Genomic DNA, 15,631 nt, shown 5'->3' with positions numbered 1-15,631 from the left:
AGCATCTCCATTCCTGCCATTGGAGCAAACAACTTTGAGCTGAAACCTCAATTAGTTTCTCTGATGCAGCAGAACTGCAAGTTTCATGGACTTCCATCTGAAGATCCTTTTCAGTTCTTAACTAAATTCTTGCAGATATGTGATACTGTTAAGACTAATGGAGTAGATCCTGAAGTATACAGGCTCATGCTTTTCCCTTTTGCTGTAAGAGACAGAGCTAGATTATGGTTGGATTCTCAACCCAAAGACAGCCTGAACTCTTGGGATAAGCTGGTCACGGCTTTCTTAGCCAAGTACTTTCCTCCTCAAAAGCTGAGCAAGCTTAGAGCTGATGTTCAAACCTTCAGACAGAAAGAAGGTGAATCCCTCTATGAAGCTTGGGAAAGATACAAACAGTTGACCAAAAAGTGTCCTTCTGACATGCTTTCAGAATGGACCATCCTGGATATATTCTATGATGGTTTATCTGAGCTATCAAAGATGTCACTGGACACTTCTACAGGTGGATCCATTCACCTAAAGAAAATGCCTGCAGAAGCTCAAGAACTCATTGACATGGTTGCTAATAACCAGTTCATGTACATTTCTGAAAGGAATCTTGTGAGTAATGGGACGCCTATGAAGAAGGGAGTTCTTGAAGTTGATACTCTGAATGCCATATTGGCTCAGAATAAAATATTGACTCAGCAAGTCAATATGATCTCTCAGAGTCTGCATGGAATGCAAGCTGCATCCAACAGTACTCAAGAGGCTTCTCTTGAAGAAGAAGCTTATGATCCTCAGAACCCTGCAATAGCAGAGGTGAATTACTTAGGTGAACCTTATGGAAATACCTATAACTCATCATGGAGAAATCATCCAAATTTCTCATGGAAGGATCAAAAGCCTCAACAAGGCTTTAATAATGGTGGAAGAAACAAGTTTAGCAACAGCAAGCCTTTTCCATCATCCACTCAGCAACAGACAGAGAACTCTGAACAAAATACTTCTAATCTGGCAAACTTAGTCTCTGATCTGTCTAAGGCCACTGTAAGTTTCATGAATAAAACAAGATCTTCCATTAGAAATTTGGAAGCATAAGTGGGCCAGCTGAGTAAAAGGATCACTGAAATCCCTCCCAGTACTCTCCCAAGCAATACAGAAGAGAACCCAAAAAGGAGAGTGCAAGGCCATTGACATAAGCACCATGGCCGAACCTACAAGGGGAGTGGAGGACGTGAATCCCAAGGAGGAAGACCTCCTGGGACGTCCAGTGATCAATAAGGAGCTTCCCTCTGAGGAACAAAAGGACTCTGAGGCTCATCTAGAGACCATAGAGATTCCATTGAACCTCCTTATGCCCTTCATGAGCTCTGATGAGTATTCCTCTTCTGAAGAAAATGAGGATGTTACTGAAGAGCAAACTGCCAAGTTTCTTGGTGCAATCATGAAGCTGAATGCCAAATTATTTGGCATTGATACTTGGGAAGTTGAACCTCCCTTGTTCATCAATGAACTAAGCGATCTGGATCAACTGACATTGCCTCAGAAGAGACAGGATCCTGGAAAGTTCATAATACCCTGTACCATAGGCACCATGATCTTTAAGGCTCTATGTGACCTTGGTTCAGGAATAAACCTCATGCCCCTCTCTGTAATAGAGAAACTGAGAATCTATGGGGTGCAAGCTGCTAAAATCTCATTAGAGATGGCAGACAGTTCAAGAAAACAGGCTTATGGACAAGTAGAGGACGTGTTAGTAAATGTTGAAGGCCTTTACATCCCTGCTGATTTCATAGTCCTGGATACTGGAAAGGAAGAGGATGAATCCATCATCCTAGGAAGACCTTTCCTGGCCACAGCAAGAGCTGTGATTGATGTTGACAGAGGTAAAATAGTCCTTCAATGGAATGAGAACTCCCTTGTGTTTAAAACTCAAGGATCTCCCTCTGCAACTATGGAGAGGAAGCAGAAAAAGCTTTTCTCAAAGCAGAGTCAACCAGAGCCCTCACAGTCAAGCTCTAAGTTTGGTGTTGGGAGGCCACAACCAAACTCTAAGTTTGGTGTTGAACTCCCATATTCAAACTCAAAGTTTGGTGTTGGAGAGTCTCAACAAAGCTCTGCACATCTGTAAGGCTCCATGAGAGCCCACTATCAAGCTATTGACATTAAAGAAGCGCTTGTTGGGAGGCAACCCAATTTTTATTTATCTAACTATATTTTTCTTAGTTATATGTCTTTGTAGGTTCATGATCATGTGGAGTCACAAAATAAAGATAAAAATTGAAAACGGAATCAAAAACAGCAGAAGAAAAATCACACCCTGGAGGAGCATCTGTCTGGCGTTCAGCGCCAGAACAGAGCATGGTTCTGGCGCTGAACGCCCAAAATAGGCAGCTTCTGGGCACGGAACGCCAGAACAGGCATGGTTCTAGCGTTCAACGCCAGAAATGGCACACAAATGGGCGTTGAACGCCCAAAATGGCCACCAACCTGGCGCTGAACGCCCAGAGTTGTGTGCAAAGGCATTTTTACATGCCTAATGGGTGCAGGGATGTAAATCCTTGAACACCTCAGGATCTGTAGACCCCACAGGATCCACTCAGGATCTGTGGACCCCACAGGATCCCCACATACCTCCACTCACTTCTTCTCACCACTTTCTTTCACACAACCCCATAAACACTCTTCCCAAAAAAAAAAAAAACCCTCCACCAATCACCTCAAACTCTCTTCCCCATCACCTCTTCACCACTCACATCCATCCACTCTTTCCCATAAACCTACCTCATAAACTCCACCTACCTTCAAAAATTCAAAACCAATTTCCCACCCAAACCCACCCATATGGCCGAAATCTTCCCCCCCTTCCCTATATAAAGCCCTCCATTCTTCATCAAATTCACACAACACACCCCTCTACACCCTTCTTGGCCGAAACACTCCCCACTCTCCCTCTCCTCCATTTCTTCTTCTTCTTCATCTATTCTTTCTTTTATTGCTCGAGGGCGAGCAAAATTCTAAGTTTGGTGTGGTAAAAGCATAAGCTTTTTGTTTTTCCATTACCATTGATGGCACCTAAGACCGGAGAATCCTCTAGAAAGGGGAAAGCGAAGACAAAAGCTTCCACATCCGAGTCATGGGAGATGGAAAAGTTCATCTCTAAAGCCCATCAAGACCACTTCTATGATGTTGTGGCCAAGAAGAAGGTGATCCCCGAGGTCCCTTTCAAACTCAAAAGAAATGAGTATCTGGAGATCCGACATGAAATTCAAAGAAGAGGTTGGGAAGTTCTAACAAATTCCATCCAACAAGTCGGCATCCTAATGGTTCAAGAGTTCTATGCCAATGCATGGATCACCAAGAACCATGATCAAAGTAAGAACCCGGATCCAAAGAACTATGTTACAATGGTTCGGGGGAAATACTTAGATTTTAGTCCGGAGAATGTGAGGTTGGCGTTTAACTTGCCCATGATGCAAGGAGATGAACGCCCCTACACTAGAAGGGTCAACTTTAATCAAAGGTTGGACCAAGTCCTTATGGACATATGTGTAGAAGGAGCTCAATGGAAGGTTGACTCCAAAGGCAAGCCGGTTCAACTAAGAAGATTGGACCTCAAGCCTGTAGCTAGAGGATGGTTGGAGTTTATTCAATGCTCAATCATTCCCACTAGCAACCGGTCTGAAGTTACTATAGACCGGGCCATCATGATCCATAGCATCATGATTGGAGAAGAGGTGGAAGTTCATGAGATTATACCTCAAGAACTCTACAAGGTGGCTGACAAGTCCTCCACCATGGCAAGGTTAGCCTTTCCTCACCTCATTTGCCACCTATGCAATTCGGCTGGGATTGACATAGAAGGAGATATCCTCATCAAAGAGGACAAGCCCATCACTAAGAAAAAGATGGAGCAAGCAAGAGAGCCCACTCATGGAGCTCAAGAGGCGTATGAAGCTCATCACCATGAGATCCCGGAGATGCCTCAAATGCACTTTCCTCCACAAAACTATTGGGAGCAAATCAACACCTCCCTAGGAGAATTGAGTTCCAATATGGGACAACTAAGGGTGGAACATCAAGAGCACTCCATCATGCTTCATGAAATAAGAGAAGATCAAAAAGCAACGAGGGAGGAGCAACAAAGACAAGGAAGAGACATAGAAGAGCTCAAGGACATCATTGGTTCCTCAAGAAGGAAACGCCACCATCACTAAGGTGGATTCATTCCTTGTTCTTATTTCTTCTGTTTTTTCGTTTTCTATGTTATATGCCTATCTATGTTTGTGTCTTCATTACATGATCATTAGTAGTAGTAATTATGTCTTAAAGTTATGAATGTCCTATGAATCCATCACCTCTCTTAAATGAAAAATGTTTTAATTCAAAAGAACAAGAAGTACATGAGTTTCGAATTTATCCTTGAACTTAGTTTAATTATATTGATGTGGTGACAATACTTCTTGTTTTCTGAATGAATGCTTCAACAGTGCATATGTCTTTTGAAGTTGTTGTTTAAGAATGTTAAATATGTTGGCTCTTGAAAGAATGATGACTAGGAGACATGTTATTTGATAATCTGAAAAATCATAAAAATGATTCTTGAAGCAAGAAAAAGCAGCAAAGAACAAAGCTTGCAGAAAAAAAAATAGGCGAAAAAAATATAGAAAAAAAAGAAGAAAAAGCAAACAGAAAAAGCCAATAACCCTTAAAACCAAAAGGCAAGGGCAAATAAAAAGGATCCCAAGGCTTTGAGCATCAGTGGATAGGAGGGCCTAATTGAATAAAATCCTGGTCTAAGCGGCTAAACCAAGCTGTCCCTAACCATGTGCTTGTGGCGTGTAGGTGTCAAGTGAAAACTTGAGACTGAACGGTTAAAGTCAAGGTTCTAAGCAAAAAAGAGTGTGCTTAAGAACCCTGGACACCTCTAATTGGGGACTTTAGCAAAGCTGAGTCACAATCTGAAAAGGTTCACCCAATTATGTGTCTGTGGCATTTATGTATCTGGTGGTAATACTGGAAAACAAAGTGCTTAGGCCCACGGCCAAGACTCATAAAGAAGCTGTGTTCAAGAATCATCATACTGAACTAGGAGAATCAATAACACTATCTGAACTCTGAGTTCCTATAGATGCCAATCATTCTGAACCTCAATGGATAAAGTGAGATGCCAAAACTATTCAAGAGGCAAAAAGCTATAAGTCCCGCTCATTTGATTGAAGCTATGTTTCATTGATAGTATGGAATTTATAGTATATTCTCTTCTTTTTATCCTAATTGATTTTCAGTTGCTTGGGGACAAACAACAATTTAAGTTTGGTGTTGTGATGAGTGGATAATTTATACGCTTTTTGACATTGTTTTTAGTATGTTTTTAGTAGGATCTAGTTACTTTTAGGGATGTTTTCATTAGTTTTTATGTTAAATTCACATTTCTGGACTTTACTATGAGTTTGTGTGTTTTTCTGTGATTTCAGGTATTTTCTGGCTGAAATTGAGGGACTTGAGCAAAAATCAGATTCAGAGGTTGAAGAAGGACTGCTGATGCTGTTGGATTCTGACCTCTCTGCACTCAAAGTGGATTTTCTGGAGTTACAGAACTCGAAATGGCACGCTTCCAATTGCGTTGGAAAGTAGACTTCTAGAGCTTTCCAGCAATATATAATAGTCCATACTTTGGCCAAGAATAGACGACGTAAACTGGCGTTCAACGCCAGCTTTCTGCCCAAATCTAGCGTCTAGCGCCAGAAAAGGATCCAAAACCAGAGTTGAACACCAGAAATTGATCAAAACATGGCGTTCAACTCCACAAATGGCCTCTTCACGTGTAACACTCAAAGCTCAGCCCAAGCACACACCAAGTGGGCCCCGGAATTGGATTTATGCATCAATTACTTACTCATGTAAACCCTAGTAGCTAGTTTATTATAAATAGGACCTTTTACTATTGTATTAGACATCTTTGGATTATCTTTTGATCTATTGATCACGTTTTGGGGGCTGGCCATCTCGGCCATGCCTGGACCTTTCACTTATGTATTTTCACGGTAGAGTTTCTACACTCCATAGATTAAGGTGTGGAGCTCTGCTGTTCCTCAAAGATTAATGCAAAGTACTACTGTTTTCTATTCAATTCATCTTATTTCGCTTCTAAGATATTCATTCGTACTTCAATCTGAATGTGATGAACGTGACAATCATCATCATTCCCTATGAACGCGTGCCTGACAACCACTTCCGTTCTACCTTCGACTGAATGAGTATCTCTTAGATCTCTTAATCAGAATCTTCGTGGCGTAAGCTAGAATGATGGCGGCATTCAAGAGAATCCGGAAAGTCTAAACCTTGTCTGTGGTATTCCGAGTAGGATTCAATGAATGAATGACTGTGACGAGCTCCAAACTCGCGATTGCAGGGCGTTAGTGACAGACGCAAAAGGATAGTAAATCCTATTCCAGCATGATCGAGAACCGACAGATGAATAGCCGTGCCGTGACAGGGTGCGTTGACCATTTTCACTGAGAGGATAAGATGAAGCCATTGACAAGGGTGATGCCTCCAGACGATTAGCCGTGCCGTGACAGGGCATTGGATCATTTTCCCGAGAGATGACCGAAAGTAGCCATTGACAGTGGTGATGTATCACATAAAGCCAGCCATGGAAAGGAGTAAGACTGATTGGATGAAGATAGCAGGAAAGCAGAGGTTCAGAGGAACGAAAGCATCTCCATTCGCTTATCTGAAATTCTCACCAATGAATTACATAAGTATTTCTATCCCTATTCTATTATATTATTATTCGAAAACACCATTATCAATTTATATCTGCCTAACTGAGATTTGCAAGGTGACCATAGCTTGCTTCATACCAACAATCTCCGTGGGATTCGACCCTTACTCACGTAAGGTATTACTTGGACGACCCAGTGCACTTGCTGGTTAGTTACACGGAGTTGTGAACCATGGTCTTGGCATCATGTTTTTGGCGCCATTACCAGGGAAAGAAAGAGCAATGAATTTTACATAATTAAAGTGTAATCACGATTCCGCGTACCAGTGGTTAAGGTGCTAATGTGAAATTGTTAAGCTGTGGGCTTTATGTGTGAATAATTATGCGGGGTTGTCCGTGTATATGGAATGGCTTCCAGGAGAAAAGGGCACATGCTTTAGCTGGAGAATTAGCGTCTGCAAGTACTTGCAGAGGTCATGTTTGGCATACTTCAGCTGGAGAATCAGTGCCTGCAAAGGTTTGGGACCTTGCAAAGGTTATGCCGCTGGAATGCCTTATCTGACTTGCGAGTTGGATTACGTCGGGTGCGGGTCAAAACCGACAAATGAGCTCATTACCTAGGTTAGGGATAGACATGCATCATGTTGCATTTGTGTGCTTAAGTGTTTTAGTTTGCTTGTTTGATAAATTCTGTTTAACTGGTAATTGTTCTGTGTATGTGTTTGCCTTGAATTTGATTGTGTTTGTGATTGATTATGTTGAGATTGAGTTTCGATGGTGAATTATTTTGATTTGGGTCAGAGGCCAAGATTTGGTTATGTTTGGGATGGAGGTCATGATTGACTGGATTAGAGATAAGTTTTGATTAAAATGTTATTTTACTTGGAATTTTTGTAAGAGAAATATGAATTTTAGATTTGAATAATAAATTGATAATCACTATGTTTTGAAAATAGTTTTAATTACAATATCTTCTTATGACAATTCTTAAAAATTCTCTATTGAGAACCCTTTCGAGGATGATGTTCTCACTCCTCTACAGACTTTCTTTTCAGGAAACGGACGAAGACGCTTATGAAGAGTTTTTTGAGTTTAACTTATGCGATATGGATGTATTAGTTTAGTTATTATTATTTTTTCCTTGCCGTTAATATTATAATTTTTGTAAGAGGGATAGGAGTTGTATGATTTGTATGTATCTAATATGTATAAGTTACTTGAATAAGAAGTTTTGTTTATGTATATGCTTGTTTATTTTATTGTAAAAGTATTTTTCCGGTTTTTCAAATAAAATAGCAACAAGATTTCGAGTCAAAGGGTCATATTTTATTATTAAGTACATGAAGTCGTCGTAATACCTCTTGCTATCAGAATGGCGCAATTGGAAGCGTGACATTCAGATAGTGAGGGTGTTACAGTAGCATCCATGTTGAGTTCCCAAAGTTTGACGATTCTAATATTTTTCATTGATTATTTCGTGCGGAGCAATTTTTTGAGTTCTACCAAATCCCTGAAGATCAGAAGGTAAACTTGGTAGCTATACATTTTGATAAAGAGGTAGTCCCCTGGTTCCAAATGATGCACAAGACATACCTATTTCATTTTTGGCAATTATTGGCTAGAGCTATTGAATCACAGTTCGGTCCCTCACCATTTGATTCTCCAAGGTCTAATTTACTCAAACTCACTCAAGTTGGATATGTTCATCAACATTATATAGAATTTTCCGCTTTAACACATCGTTCTTACGGTTTGAGCCCTGATGCTATTTTGGATTGTTTTATTGGTGGATTAAAACCGGAAATTTGAAGAGAGGTGATAGCACAAGCCCTGGATAATTTGATTCATGCCAATTTCCTCGCCAAATTGTATGAAGATAAAGTTGAGACCAAACCAAGAAATATCAATTGGTCAAACAAAAATTATACACAATCTTGATACGCAACTCCCACCCACTCAATCAAACACTACTCCTCTCACAAACCTCCCTCCTTTATTAAATTCACCAATTGCTAAGACACCCGTCAATTAAAGAAATTTTTCCATTAAGAAGATATCCCTAGCAAAAGTACAAAGGCGTAGGGAGAATGGACTTTGTTTCACATGTGATGAGAAATATAGCTTCAGCCATAAATGCCCTTATAAACAACTTTTACTCTTGCAAATTGAGGATGAAGTTAATGAAGAAGTGCGACTGGCAGACACTATTACAACTGAAGCTGCTGCTTTACCTGTTGATTCTTTAACAAAAAATGTTAAACATCCTGAAGCATACAAACCTTACCTCTCTGTGAATGCATTACATGGGAGTATAGGAAAGTAAACTATGAAATTTGAAGGAAGAGTAAATGGCATGAAGATACATATACTACTTGATAGTGGGAGTATAAATTGCTTTATGCCCCCCACGAATTGCACAATTTCTTAAGTTACCAAATTGGCATCAACCTACATACTAAGTGATGGTGGATAATGGCCATACCATAGCTACAGAGGGCTTCATAGCTAATGTGCTAGTGAAAATTCAGGGGAATGATCTTAATATTCATGTATTCTTACTACTTGTGGCTTCATTTGATTTTATGTTAGGTGTCTCCTAGCTCAAGCAATTACGAACACATGCAGCAAACTATGTTCATGTATTATTTCATTATTATGACTAAGGAAAGTTGATTACTTTAAGAGGGTTGCAAACCTTCAAATCAATAACTACACAATTACACCATTATTATGACAAATACAATTGAAGAAATGTATACATTGGAAGATACTCCAATTATTGAGGACCCAAAATTTCTAAATTTTTTAGAGGAGATGGAACCAGAGATGCAATCATTGTTGCAATCTTATAACTCTGTCTTTACTAAGCCAACCAGATTTTCCCCGAAGAGAGCATTCAATCACCGCATCCCATTGATTAATGGTTCAAAACCTGTCAAGTCTAGACCATACAGACAATCACATAGTCAAAAAACACAGAAAGAGATGATGGTAAAAGAAATGCTGCAAGAAGGGATTATACAGCCTAGTAATAGTCCTTTTGCATCACCAATTATTTTGGTGAAGAAAAAGGACGGTACATGACGATTTTGTATAGATTACAGAGCTCTAAATGCAATCATAGTGAAAGATAAATTTCCTATGTCAACAGTTGATGAATTCCTTGATGAACTCCATAGCTCTAAATTCTTTTCAAAGTTGGATTTAAGATCTGGGTACCATCAGATTTTAGTGCAACCAGAAGATAGACACAAAACAGCTTCCAAGACTCACCAAGGGCTATATGAATGGCTGGTAATGACATTTGGGTTAACAAACGTGCCAACAACCTTTTAAGCACTAATGAACTCAGTCTTTGAACAGGTTATGCGGAAATTTGTGTTAGTTTTTTTTTTTATGATATATTAGTTTATAGCCCAACATGGACAACTCACTTAGGCAACTTAAAAATTGTGTTACAATTACTTAAAGAAAACCAATTGTTTACCAAATTGTCGAAATTCTCTTTTGGTATGGAGAGTATTGATTACCTTGGACACATCATATTTGGTAATTGCGTAGCCGTACATTGGAATAAAGTTCAAGCAGTGATGGAATGGCCAATTCCTAACAATTTGAAGCAGTTGTGAGCCTTCCTGGGACTTACAAGATATTATAGAAGATTCATTCAGCAGTATATATCTTTGGCAGCTCCTTTGACAGATTTATTGAAGAAAGACAATTTTAATTAGTCCAATGCAGCAAAAAAAGCTTTTGACAGGTTAAAAAAAATATTGTCCCAATGGCCAGTGCTAGCATTACCAGATTTTTTACAGCTTTTTCTGTTGGAAACTGATACTTCTGGACTTGGTATAGGGGTTGTTCTAAGTCAAGCGGGTCACACAATTGCATATTTTTCAAAGAAACTATCTCCTCACATGCAGAAACAAGGTGCTTGTGCTCGAGAATTATTTGCAGTTACAGAGGCACTAGCAAAATTTAGACATTACCTGATGGGGGCATAAATTCACAATTAAAATAGATCAACAAAGCTTGAAGTATTTATTAGACCAATCACTCCAAACGTCGAAACAACAAGCTTGGTTACATAAATTCTTGGGCTATGATTTCAAAATAGAGTATAAAGTAGGAAAGGACAATATTCATGTAGATGCATTGTCTCGAACTTGTTATATGGCATGGAGCCAACCAACGTGCCAGTTCCTTGAGGAGATTAAGAAGGCTCAAGCTACAGAACAACAATTACAAGAAATTATTATGGAAAATGAAGATGCAAGGGACATGTCAGTGAGAGGAGGTATGGTATACAAGGGTGATAGATTGGTAGTTCCTACAAAACTTGAATTGATTCATCAAATTTTATATGAATTTTATTCATCTCTGATTGGGGGTCACGTGGGTATTACGAGAATAGCAGCTCGAATTGCTAGCAGCTTTTATTGAGATCATATGATGCAAGATATTAAGAAATTTATAACAAATTGTCATATTTTTCAAAAGGCTAAGTCACTAAACACCTCTCCTGTCGGTTTATTACAACCATTGCCAATACCAGAGAGGGTGTGGAAAGATATAAGTGTGGACTTTATCACAGGTCTACCGAATCCTTTAGGCTATACAGTAATTCTTATGGTAGTTGATAGACTATCAAAGTATGCTCACTTCATCCTTATGAGAGAGGATTTTAATGCGAAATAAGTGGTTGAATTATTCTTCAATCAGGTGGTGAAGTTATATGGCATACCCCAAACGATAGTTTCTGATAGAGACAAAATTTTTACCACCAATCTATGACAGCAATTATTCAAGTTACAAGGGACAACCTTATCAATGTCTTCTGCATATCACCCACAATCTGATGACCAAATGAATGTTGTTAACAAAATTTTAGAGATGTTCCTCAGATGTTAACACATATGAGAGCCCAAACCACTGGTCCAAAGATCTTGCTTGGGCTGATTGTGGTATAATTTTGCTTACCAAACAAGTGCAGATATGTTACCGTTTGAAGCAGTTTATGGATGAAAAGTTCCGACTATTACCAAATATGCTATGGAGGCAATTGATCCGCCACAAGTACAAGAGATGCTATTAGATAGAGACCACATTCTGTAACAATTGAAAATAAACTTGGAAAAAGCTCAAAATAAAATAAAAATGTTAGTAGATAAATAGAGAACCGATAAGGAATTTGTAGAAGGAGAGAGTTTATCTTAGTTAAGTTTCAACCTTATAAACAACACTCGGTGCAGTTGAGAAAAATAAAAAATTGAGCCTAAGGTATCTTGAACCATTTCAAATTTTTAAAAGGTTTGGCAAAATTTCTTACAAAGTAGAACTACCACCAGGATCTAAGATACATCTAGTTTTTCATGTTTTCATGTTGAAGAAATTTCAGAAGACCCTTCAGTCCAATATATTTTCTTACCAATTCTCTCTACAACACAAGGACCGTTATTGCAGCCAATTGCTATATTAGATAAGAGAATTGTTAGAAATGGTTCAAATGAGGTTATACAATTACTAATTCAATGGGAAGGCATATTTGAATCTGAAGCCACATGGGAGAACTATGATTTGCTGGCAACTCACTATCCTCAACTCAACCTTGAGGACAAGGTTATTTTCAAAGAGTGGAGTAATGTTGTGATACCAAGGGCTATTGGAGTCATTTCACCCATAGACATAGGTGAAGAAAAAGAGAAATGGGCTGAAAATTCAGACTATGTAGCAAAAAGTGATGCAAATGAAAAAAGTGAAAAGGGCTACGACAAAAGAGGGCGAGTTTTCAATTGAGGAATTATATGATTGAAACCTATAAGATAAAGAAAAGCACATATTGACATTATGATTGGTATGATTCTTAACTTCTAATTTTGGGAATGCTTCTTCTTCCTCCCTTATAGTAATAACACCAATTTCTTTGTCAATTGCAGGTGTAGCTTGAAAGTCGATGGTGCTTTTGCTTCTTACTTGTTTTTTTCTTTCTATTTGGTTATAAACTCTTGGTTATACCTATCTCTATTCTTGTGAGTATTTTTTGAATTTATGTATTCTTGTTGCTGATTTTTTTTTTTCTTAATACTCAACCAATATTTGTTAAAATACTGGTTTATCAGACTTTATTCTTGTGAATTGATACTATTTAAAAAATTTTTTATAATTATTCAGCTAGTGGGTGCTATAGTTAAATTTTATTGTATGTGATAAACCGAAAATGTATAACTTAAAAATGAATGAATCAATAAATAAACTAGCCATTTTTTTAAAATGAACCCAACCAATTTTTTAAAAATAAATTTAAATTGTTAATGACCAGAAAACTATAACAATAAAACCACTTCACATATTACATTCTCATTACTCAACCGTACTACTTCATCCAAAGTATTTTCACTCCACTTTATCATAATTTCCACGTACTAATTATGTGAAAAAAGAGTCTAGTATGTACTAGATAACAATAGTATAGGAAAAGGAAATATTGGTCCTAAAATGAGTGTATATAAGTGACAAGTCATGCTACAAATCATTTTCAAAACAAGGAAGCAATAGAAAACGAAAGGCAAGGCACAATTATATGATGTTCTTGGAAACAAGAGACATGCAAAGCTATAGAGAAAAAGAAATGCCTGCTGGCAATTTGGAATTATTGGTGGATCTCATCTCCAACAACTGATCTCAGTTCCTTATATAATGTTTCCGGGTCCACCATCTTTGGATGGGTTGCATCGCATCGTTTAATTAGTTGTTTAAACATTCATAGCTTTCGCCCTATTTGGTAGGCTACTAGTTTTTTCTTACGCCAATTTTGTTGTCTACTTAAGCACTTTTTAAGTAAATTGATGATAAATGAAGAAAAAATAAATAAGTTTGTTTTTTTCTAGAGATATTCTCCAATTTTATGATTTAAGGACTAATTCAGAGTAGATTTAATGAATTTTATTTAAAGATTTGTTATTAATTAATAGATTGTAATATACACAAATCGAAATTCTAATTTTGACACTTAATTAAGTAGGCGAGTAAATTAATTATTTTACTAATCCAAATTTATTACCATAAAGTTCTTTTTTTTTTTAAATGATATTTGTCCTTCTTTTTACCTTTATTGTATATATTTTTTAATAATCTAAAAAATAAATATTTTATCAATCACTTTATATTCATACTAAAGTGAAAGGTGCACATAAGGGCGATCCATATAGTATTATTCATTCGGGTTATGTTAGGATTTATGATGCTAACTCAAAAATTAATCAAAGAAAGGATAAACTGATCTTATATTGATAAATAAACTCTCTCACTCTCTCTCTCTCTCTCTGTATATATATATATATATGTTGGTTGATTAGAAAGGAAACTAACATCTTATACTACATAGAAGAGATCAGAAGAACAAACTTATAAAAGAGTAGTGTTAATACTTGCTGGACTGGAATGGTTTGTAGTTGCCAATGTTTACACTATATATGGAGGTTTGCAAACAACTTGAATTTCCTAAAATAAAACCATAGGAGAAGAATAAATCTGGATTCATTCGCAAAAAGTTTTATCAATTAAATTAATTTTTTAAAAATTATAAAATTAATCATGTTTGTTCTTTTATCACTTCATGAATAATTTTTGTCAACAATTAATGATATAGAATATTAGATTATTTTGGAATTAGAAGAACAAATTTTTCAGAAACAAAAAATTTAAAGAATGACATATTTTTCAGAAATTAATTTAACCATTAACTTATTTTTATATTATTATCATTTTCTTTAACCACTAAATTATAAATTTTTTTGTTTATTATGGTATAATTTTCTTATTTTAATTGATAAATTATATTTATACTTAAAAAATTAAATAAAAAGCTTCACGTGACTGTTGGGCATGTTAGCTAAGTAGCTATAGCATATGCACAGCATATACTATGATGAACAATTCAAAGCGGTCGTTAGGTTATTAGAATTTTATCAATCAACTACTAATTTCTAATCAATTATCATGTGAGAAATCAAATCACACGATGGATTGTTCACAATGTGGCTTGAATGGTCCAAACTGCCCCACTATGGAAGCTTCATGGTTTATATATATATTAATTAACAATGCAATGATCTATTAATCAAACTTTAAATTTAATTTATTAATTATAATATTTTTTAATAGATTCAAATATTAAATTTGTAAGGAAATAGAAGGCATTATGTAATTTCTTTCTCTACCAATTAAGGTTATCATATTTTTTCTCTCTTTATTCAAAACAACGATTACTTTTATTACTTTCATTTGTTTATGTTTTTTTTTCAACTTATTGTATCTTTTGTTATGTTCATTATCAAAAATAAAATAATCACACACTAAAATTATTTAAAACATATTTTGAAACATGGTTTTTATGTTGAATATGTTTATAATTTATTTCATGTGTAATTATATTATTTTATATGTGTTATAGATATTTGATGCAATATCTTAAATGTGTTCTCATGATTCATCCAAAATTAAAAAAACAAACAAATATAATGCTTTTAAAATACATTCAAAATTCATTCTTTGTTCACACAAATTTTACATAAAAATGTCTAGAAACACAAATACATTCACAATTAAATGAACAACATATAAATACATCTAAAGTTAAATATTAACACATCTAAATTATATTAATATTACAAGTTTCAGATCAAATAGAGTAGTGAAAAAAAAATTTATCAACATAAACACATCCCAAAAAATCCAATATTATGCATAGATTAAAAAGATGAAACATTTTATTGAACAGAAAAAAGAGATAAAAGACCAAAAATTCTAATAACATGGAGAATTTGAATGAGGTAACAAATCCTAAATCAAATAGAGCAATGCAAAAGAAAATTATCAATACAAATACATCCAAAAAAGTACCCGAAACACATCTAAAAT

The 15,631-nt window shown here is 36.2% G+C and overlaps 1 non-coding gene across 1 annotated transcript; it reads right to left on the bottom strand.

The window, feature by feature from the left end:
- Nucleotides 1-318: 318 nt before the first annotated feature.
- On the bottom strand, nucleotides 319-426 carry LOC112780671 (small nucleolar RNA R71). The gene has a single exon (XR_003191492.1). It is a non-coding gene; the product is annotated as a small nucleolar RNA R71 (small nucleolar RNA).
- Between the last annotated feature and the right edge of the window lie 15,205 nt (nucleotides 427-15,631).

This window comes from Arachis hypogaea, chromosome 19 (genome assembly GCF_003086295.3).
Source record: "Arachis hypogaea cultivar Tifrunner chromosome 19, arahy.Tifrunner.gnm2.J5K5, whole genome shotgun sequence".
Taxonomy (NCBI): domain Eukaryota; kingdom Viridiplantae; phylum Streptophyta; class Magnoliopsida; order Fabales; family Fabaceae; genus Arachis; species Arachis hypogaea.
Note: the sequence above shows the minus strand (reverse complement) of the source record. Positions and strands in the feature narration are given on the sequence as shown.